General features: G+C 43.8%; 1 long non-coding RNA gene across 1 annotated transcript in view; it reads right to left on the bottom strand.

Annotated features, from left to right (window-relative positions):
• Window positions 1-209: 209 nt before the first annotated feature.
• LOC140739807 (uncharacterized) overlaps window positions 210-6000 on the bottom strand; it is a 134738-nt gene continuing 128947 nt past the window's right edge. Inside the window, exons 2-3 of the long non-coding RNA XR_012101753.1 lie at window positions 4360-4477; window positions 210-2737 (exon numbers count right to left, since the gene is read on the bottom strand). This is a non-coding gene — a long non-coding RNA (uncharacterized lncRNA). The remainder of the gene's footprint in view (window positions 2738-4359; window positions 4478-6000) is intronic.

Here is a 6000-nt window from a genome sequence, read left to right as displayed (position 1 = left end):
ATTTGTAACCCTCAGGCTTGGCCAGCATGTGCCCGTCTAGAGGAAAACAATTTCTGGCCCCGGTAAACTGAGAAATCGCGTTTGTGTGGATGCTGCTTCATGTGTTGCCCGGTTACAGATCCACACCGCAAAATATCAGACAGTACACAATATGCGATTGAACGATTGATCTTTATAATTCTTAATTTGATTATATGGTTAGTAAAGAAACGAAACAAAAAGACAAGGGCCCATTCTCATGAAACAGTCTATTGCTCATCGTTGGAGCTCATTGTTCGTTCATTTGTTCCCGTCGACCTCCAAGCGTTGCCGGCCCTCGGACCCTCGCTCCTCAGTCCACTCTATCCAGTGGTCTTCCGACTCTCTCCATTCGCGTCCTCTCTCTCCATCGCTCCCCGACGGAAGACCACAAAAACCCGGCTCCCAGACACAAAAGAAAGAACAACATTTCTCCCATTGGATGGTCACTGCAGTCCAAAGCCCCATAACTCAAACATCGCTGCTACAGTGAAACCATTACCTGAGCAAAGGAACATAGAAGCCAATAGACAATAGGTGCAGGAGTAGGCCATTCAGCCCTTCAAGCTATTACATTAGCCTTAGCAGTGAAATCTTACAGCGTGTCACACTCTTCCCCCACTGAATTTAGTCATGTCCTCATGATGTTGAGATAATTCGCCAATCCTTCCTGCAAAACACAAAACCCAATCCAGGTGTAAAAGACAGTGACATAGCTCCCCAAAATGGTAGAAGTCACACTCTGCTCCCCTGGTGCTACGTAGACCAGCCTATCTGGGATTGTCCTAATTCTCTGAGACCTCCACACCCCCTCATCTAACTCAATGGGAGAAGGGCCGGGAGTCTCTTCCTCAATTATTGGGGAGTTAGCGAAAGGCAGCATATGCCACAGAACTTGAGGAATGAGCCCAGAGCGCTTACAGTCTGGGGTCTTGGCCAAATGGTAACCACCTCTATCTTCACTGTCAACTTTTCCCCTTTTTCCAATAGTTTCTCCCCGGCTTGTCTCACAGGGACACTAGACATTAATGTCACCGGGAACAAATACACTAGGGGCACTCCCCGTTTGAAAGTGATCTCCCTCTTCGTAGTGTTCCTGACAATCACTTCCATCCTTCTTGCCTGTACCACCAAGGGCTTCTGCAATGTGGGCTTCACCAGTACCCCAGCAGGAAATCCCAACTCCCCCTGTGGTCATCCGGAGCATCTACTAAGAGGGCCTCGCCCTCAGACACTCCAGGAAATTTGGGTGTCCCCTGCACTCTTGCTACTTCCCCGGGCCGTACCACCATTGACTTTGACTGGGTGAACCACACAGTCTCTCGTCTAAACTCGGTATCTGACCCAAAGCAGCCATGCACTTCCTCAAAAGCAGCTCGAAACACTGGGTGCACGGACAATGTTCTCAGAAAGCTCTCGCCAGCCTTCTCCTTGCATGCCCCCATGAGCCTCCTCACAGGAGAGGTGTTGGTCCCCACCAGGAGATCCATAGGGCATTGTCCAGTGCTTGCAGATAATTGACAGCTGTTGCTATGGGAGACAAAATGAGAAATCTCGTTTGTGTGGCTGCTGCGTGATGTGTTGCCCGGTTACAGATCCACACCGCAAAATATCAGACAGTACACAATATGCGATTAAACAATTGATCTTTATAATTCTTAATTTGACTATACGGTTAGTAAAGAAACAGAAAAAAGACAAGGGCCCATTCTCATGTAACAGTCTATTGTGCATTGTTGGAGCTCACTGTTCGTTCATTTGTTCCCGTCGAACTCCAAGCATAGACGGCCCTCGGACCCTCACTCCTCAGTCCACTCCGTCCAATGGTCTTCTGACTCTCCCCATTCGCGTCCTCTCTCTCCATCACTCCCCGATGAAAGACCGCGAAAAACCCGGCTCCCAGACGCATAAGAAAGAACAACATTTCTCCAACTGGATAGACCCTGCCTTCCAAAGCCCCGTTATCTCTAGTCATAACCCAAACATTGCTGCTACAGATAAACCATTACCTCAGCAGTGGAACATTACAGAGAAACCATTACATTAGCCTTAGCAGTGAAGCCTTACAGTGTGTTATATATTTACAATGTAAACAGCATTCTAAAAGATGGTTTAAAGTGTTTACAATGCAGTACATTGACTGAAGTAATAGATAGAGGAGTGTTGGTGGGGAGCTAACTAGAATGATTGATTAGATTAACTGCCTGAGGGAAGAAACTTCTAAGATGGCTTGAAGTTTTTGTTTTAATAGCCTTATACTGCTTTCCGGATGGGAGCTTTTGGAAAAGGCAGTTTGCTGGATGGGTAGTGTCCACAAAGAATTTTCCTGCCTGCTTCTTTGTGTTGGACACATACAAGTACTACAGTAACGGTAGACTGCAGCCAATGACCTTTTTTGCTCTCTTGACAGTTTTCTCTAGGCCTTGTATATTGTGTGAGTAATTGCCTGATGTGACGATGCTCCCTATGTTAAATTTCTGGATATTTGGGGAAGGAATATGGTAATAGTGCTGAAGAAGAAGATCATTTAGAATCTTAATGATTGATGGAATGGGCAGGAAGGGCCAGATGGACAAATCCTTCTCTTGTTTGCAATTCTTATCTTCAAACACTTTAGCCTTTTCTTTGCTGCTGGTTGTTTCGAGCAGGGAATGTTTATACCATCCCAAAATGCACTCAATCATTTTCCAAGAACTTTCATGTCCAAGTCTTCTTGCTCCTAAAAGAACAAGTGCAGAAAGTAAGTGAGAATGATATTATCTTCAAGTACCTATACAAGTACACTCTACCCTTGCTGAGAAATACTGTATGTCACGGTCTCTTGATCGTCTAAGTCCTAACAATACTTTGGCCAATACATTGGCCAAGGCAGCATTACACAGTTCAAAAGAGAAGCTCAGCTCTGGCATGTCCAGGGTTTTAATGATGGGCAATGATGGACCACAGAGCTCGATTCTAAGCATGAAGATTAGATTAGCTTTACTTGTCACTTGTACTTTGAAACATGCAGAGAAATGTGTCATTTGCAACAAATCAAATCAGTGAGGATTGTGCTGGGTACCACCCTTCTGACACCAACATAGTATGCCCACAAATCACTAACCCTAGCCGTATGTTTTTGGAATGGGGAAGGAAGTCGTAGCACCCGCAGGAAACCCACGTGGTCATGGAGAGAATGTACAAACACCTAACTGACAGTGGTGGGAATTGAACCCCAATCTTATAGTTTGCACTGTAAAGAATTGTGCTACCGCACCATACCGATGCATAGTAATCCAAGTGAAACATGTTTATCCATGTGACCGATAATTTCATGACTTTTCGACAGGAGTTATCTTCTGGAAGTTCAGTGATGGATTAATCTTGCAAAGGAAGTATGACATGAACAACATTGGACTCTTTTCCTCAGATCATTGTTGAAGTGGAACCCAGATTGTGGGTGGGAATAGATCTAACAGAAATAAACTACTTTCATGATTTCTGCATCAGTGTTGCTTACATTCACAATTCTGTAGTAACAAGCAGTTACAAACAGAAATAATAGGTCAAATGTAGTCCCCAAGCAAAGTTTTTGAACAGCTAATGAGACAAGCAGATGAAGGTAAAATTGAGGGTAGTTACCCTCTCTGGAACGGAGAATTGGAACAACAGACTTGCTCTCATTCTCTTTCTTCTGGACCAGGGATCTGTTGGGATTGCTGATATTCCTAAATTTACTAGGATTTTTTTCAGAAGGAAGTTTACAAAGTTCCTCAGTGCTGTGCTGTTAGTGAAGCTTAAGGCTCATGGAACCGGTTATTGATTACTGAAGATGAATTTCATTTCAGGATCCAAAGACTGGAAAGAAGTGGAAAATGATTTATCTGGGAGTCAGTGGTTATTCCACAGAGATATGACTTGGGCCTGCCATTTGTGAGCTATGTATATACCAGTGAGGTAATGTTCAAAAACATGCTGAACACACAAAGCCAGGAGAGTAGTAAAGCACGGAAAAAGGGCAAGCACTACATTACTTGAAACAATTAAGTTATGTACTGGGAAGTGAACTTGTCAATACACATACAGTTAGTGGCTATATGTTTAAGAAGCAAGAGGGTCTATGAAGGATTACGAGTGTATCAGGTATGGAATAGTACACACATACTTCTTAATATGATAAGGTTAATATTTGCATGCATGACTACTATTTTATATTATACATTTCTTTTTTGGATGATTATTATAACGTATACATATACTCCTGTTTGCCACAGCCCCACCTCTTTCCTAACCTCACATCTCTCCCCTTCCTACTCCACCACCGCCGCCTCACAACATGCTCTTGGGAAGCAAGTAACTCACGTGTGACATGGAGGAATAGTTGCTTAGGTCACCGGGGAGTCAGGTTGTAGTGCAACGCACGCAGTTTTGGTCGCACTAACTCCAACAATATATAGATGTATTGAGATTAGGCTCGACACTGTGGAGAAGACATGGGAAATAATATAGTTTGCAGAATAATGAAAAACATAGATAAGTCAGTGGGCAATTAAATTCAAATAGTGAACACGCAGAGGAACAATAAAAAAGATGAAATACAAGTGCCTTAGTACCAGATAATGAAAAAATACCAAACATACTGTTCAATGCTGCATTCAAACACACCTTTATAAGGAAAGTGGATTACATTTTGATAAAGAGGATTAATAGATATTATGCATTATTATTTACATAATAAAGCAGCTTGTTTTAAATATTAGATAGCTAAGAAATAGGCACTGCAAATTAGCTCCATGGGCCGAATCCTGTGGAGATTGTGCACAGGATATCCCACAGTTTAGACAGACGCATGCGCAGTTCCAGTTGCCCAGCATTAGGAAGGATGCCATTAAGCTGGAAGAGTACAGAAAGGATTCGGGGGGGATATTACCAGAGCTGAAGAGCTTCTATTATCAGGAGAGACAGATAGTCTGGAACCTTTTCCTTTGGATTGCAGGAGGCAGAGGGGTGATCTTATGGAGGATTAACAAATCACGGGGGCATCAATGAAACGAACAGTCACCGTCCTTTTCCCGGGGAAGGGGAGCCTAAAGCTTGGCTTAAGGTGAGACGAGAAATATTGAAAAGGGACCCAAAGTGGAGCTTTTTCACTCAGAGCATGGTGAATGTATGAACAAGCTGTCAGAAGAAGCTGTAGAGGTAGGTACTACATTTAAACCACCTAGGACATGCTCTTTTCTCACTGCTGCCATCAAGAAGGAGGACTCTTGAAACCAGGTTTAGGAACAGTTGCTACCCCTTGACCATCATGTTTTTGAACAAAGCAGATAACTTCACTCAACTTCACTCAATGTGGTTAAGAAGGCTTACTGTGAATTGGCCTTTGTTAGTCATGGAATTGAATTTCAGAGCCGAGAGGTAATGTTGCAGGTATATAGGACTCTGGTCAGACCCCACTTGGAGTACTGTGCTCAGTTCTGGTTGCCTCACTACAGCAAGGATGTGGAAACCATAGAAAGGGTGCAGAGGAGATTTACTAGGATGTTGCCCGGATTGGGGATCATGCCTTATGAAAGCAAGTTGAGTGAACTCGGCCTTTTCTCCTTGGAGCGACGGAGTTTGTGGGGTGATCTGATAGAGGTGTATAAGATGATGAGAGACATTGACCGTGTGGATAGTCAAAGGCTTTTTTCCCTAGGGCTGAAATGGTTGTCACAAGAGGACACAGGTTTAAGGTGCTGGGGAGTAGGTACAGAGGAGATGTCAGGGGTAAGTTTTTCACTCAGAGAGTGGTGAATGTGTGGAATGGGCTGCCGGCAACGGTGGTGGAGGTGGATATGATAGGATCTTTTAAGAGACTTTTGGATAGGTACATGGAGGTCAGAAAAATAGAGGGCTATGGGTAAGCCTAGCAATTTCTAAGGTAGGGACATGTTCGGCACAACTTTGTGGGCTGAAGGGCCTGTATTGTGCTGTAGGTTTTCTAACTTCACTTGCCCTATA

Source organism: Hemitrygon akajei, chromosome 16 (genome assembly GCF_048418815.1).
Source record: "Hemitrygon akajei chromosome 16, sHemAka1.3, whole genome shotgun sequence".
In the NCBI taxonomy this organism is placed as follows: Eukaryota; Metazoa; Chordata; class Chondrichthyes; order Myliobatiformes; family Dasyatidae; genus Hemitrygon; species Hemitrygon akajei.
This window is presented reverse-complemented; position numbering and strand designations above follow the sequence as displayed.